This window comes from Chiloscyllium punctatum, chromosome 43 (assembly GCF_047496795.1).
Source record: "Chiloscyllium punctatum isolate Juve2018m chromosome 43, sChiPun1.3, whole genome shotgun sequence".
NCBI classification, from domain to species: domain Eukaryota; kingdom Metazoa; phylum Chordata; class Chondrichthyes; order Orectolobiformes; family Hemiscylliidae; genus Chiloscyllium; species Chiloscyllium punctatum.
Window position 1 is genome coordinate 21934788 of NC_092781.1, and position 3390 is coordinate 21938177.

Below are 3390 nucleotides of genomic sequence, written 5' to 3' on the forward strand. Positions count from 1 at the left end.
GCAATTTTTGACTCTCTCACACTCTCTGAGACACACTGTGTCACTCTCTGACAGACTCTGACAGACTGTGACAATTTCTGAGACACACGATGACACTCCCTGACCTACTGTGAAACTCTCTGACACGGTGACATTTTCTGCGACACTGTGACACTCGCTGAGACACACTGTGACACTTTCCGTCTCTCTCTGACTCCCTGAGACACACTGTGATACTCTCTGAGATAGACTGACACTCACTAACTCTCTCTGAGGCACAGTATGACATACTGTGACACTCTGACTTACGCTGACGCTCTCTGAGACACACTGTGACACTCTCTGACACTTTCTGAGACACACTGTGACACTTTCTCACAGACTGTGACCCTCTCGGAGCCAAATGCTGACTCTGTCTGACACACTCTGTAATATAATATAACAGTCTCTGACAGACCGTCACAATGTGACACTCTCTGAGACAAACTGTGACTCTTTCTGACTCTCTCTGACTCTCTGAGACACACTGTCATCCTCTCTTAGACACACTGTGACACTCTCTGACACTCTCTGAGACACACTGTGACACACTCTGACAGAGAGTGTCACACTGAGACACTGTCAAAGACAGATTGTGACACTTTCTGACTCTCTCTCTGGCTCTATGAGACACACTGTGACACTCACTGAGACATACTGTGACACTCTCTTACTCTCTGAGGCACACTGTGACACTCCCTGACAGACTGTGATACACTGAAACACACTGTGACACTCTCTGACTCTCTCTGAGTCACACTGTGACACTCTCTGACAGACTGTGACACACTGAAAAACTGTCTGAGAGACTGTGACAGACTGTGACACTCTTTGAGACACACTGTGACATACTGTGACACTTTCTAGCACATCTGACACACTCTGTGACACTCTCTGACAGACGGTGACACACTGTGAAACTCTCTGAGAACGACTGTGACACTTTCTGACTCTCTCTGACTCTCTGAGACGCACTGTGACACTCTCTGACAGACTCTGTCACACTGAGACACTCTCAAAGACAGATTGTGACACTTTATGTCTCTCTCTCACACTCTCTGAGACACACTGTGTCATTCTCTGACACTCTCTGACAAACACTGTGACACTCTCTGACAGACTCTGAGAGACTCTGACAATTCATGAGACACATGATGACACTCCCTGACCTACTGTGACACTCTCTGACACACGGTGACATTTTCTGCGACACTCGCTGAGACACACTGTGACACTTTCCGTCTCTCTCCGACTCCCTGAGACACACTGTGACACTCTCCGAGATAGACTGTGACACTCTCTGACTCTCTCTGAGACACACTGTGACACTCACTGACACTCTCTGAGGCACAGTATGACATAATGTGACACATTCTGACTTACGCTGACAGTCTCTGAGACACACTGTGACACTCTCTGACATCCTCTGAGACACACTGTGACACTTTCTCACAGACTGTGACCCTCTCGGAGCCAAATGCTGACATTCTCTGACACTCTCTGAGACACAGTATGACACACTGTGACACATTCTGACTCTCTCTGACACACTCTGAAATACAATGTAACATTCTCTGACAGACTGTCACAATGTGACACTCTCTGAGACAAACTGTGACTCTTTCTGACTCTCTCTGACTCTCTGAGACGCACTGTGACACTCTCTGACAGACTCTGTCACACTGAGACACTCTCAAAGACAGATTGTGACACTTTATGTCTCTCTCTCACACTCTCTGAGACACACTGTGTCATTCTCTGACACTCTCTGAGAAACACTGTGACACTCTCTGACAGACTCTGAGAGACTCTGACAATTCATGAGACACATGATGACACTCCCTGACCTACTGTGACACTCTCTGACACACGGTGACATTTTCTGCGACACTCGCTGAGACACACTGTGACACTTTCCGTCTCTCTCCGACTCCCTGAGACACACTGTGACACTCTCCGAGATAGACTGTGACACTCTCTGACTCTCTCTGAGACACACTGTGACACTCACTGACACTCTCTGAGGCACAGTATGACATAATGTGACACATTCTGACTTACGCTGACAGTCTCTGAGACACACTGTGACACTCTCTGACATCCTCTGAGACACACTGTGACACTTTCTCACAGACTGTGACCCTCTCGGAGCCAAATGCTGACATTCTCTGACACTCTCTGAGACACAGTATGACACACTGTGACACTTTCTGACTCTCTCTGACACACTCTGAAATACAATGTAACATTCTCTGACAGACTGTCACAATGTGACACTCTCTGAGACAAACTGTGACTCTTTCTGACTCTCTCTGACTCTCTGAGACACACTGGCATCCTCTCTTAGACACACTGTGACACAGTGTGACACACTCTGAAACTCTCTAAGGCACACTGTGACACACTCTGACAGACAGTGTCACACTGAGACACTCTCAAAGACAGATTGTGACACGTTCTGACTCTCTCTCTCTGACTCTATGAGACATACTGTGACACTCACTGAGACACAATCTGACACTTTCTGACTCTCTGAGACACACTGTGACACTCACTGAGACATACTGTGACACTCTCTGACTCTCTTAGGCACACTGTGACACTCCCTGACAGACTGTGATACACTGAAACACACTGTGACGCTCTCTGACTCTCTCTGAGTTACACTGTGACACTCGCTTACAGACTGTGACACACTGAAAAACTCTCTGAGAGACTGTGACAGACTGTGACACTCTTTGCGAAGCACTGTGACACTGTCTGACACTCTCCAACACACTGTCACACTCTCTGAGACACATTGTGACATACTGTGACACTTTCTAGCACATCTGAAACACTCCGTGACACTCTCTGACAGACGGTGACACACTGTGACAATCTCTGAGACCGACTGTGACACTTTCTGACTTTCTCTGACGCTCTAAGACACACTGACACTCTCTGACAGACTGTGTCACACTGAGACACTCTCAAAGACAAATTGTGACACTTTCTGTCTCTCTCTCTGACTCTCTGACACACACTGAGACACAATGTGACACTCTCGGACTCTCTCTGAAACTCTCACACACACTGTGACACTCTCTGACTCTCTCTGAAACTCTCTTAGACACACTGTGAAACATTCTGATTCTCTCTGACACTCTCTCAGACACACTGTAACATTCTCTGATTCTCTCTGACACTTTGAGATGCACTGTGACACTCTCTGATCCTATCTGACAATCTCTGAGACACACTGTGACACTCTGAAACACACTGTGACACTCGCTGACAGATTGTGACACTTTCTGACTCTCCCTGAATCTCTGAGACACACTGTGACACTCTCTGACTCTATCTGAAACTCTCTGTGGCACTCCCTGACAC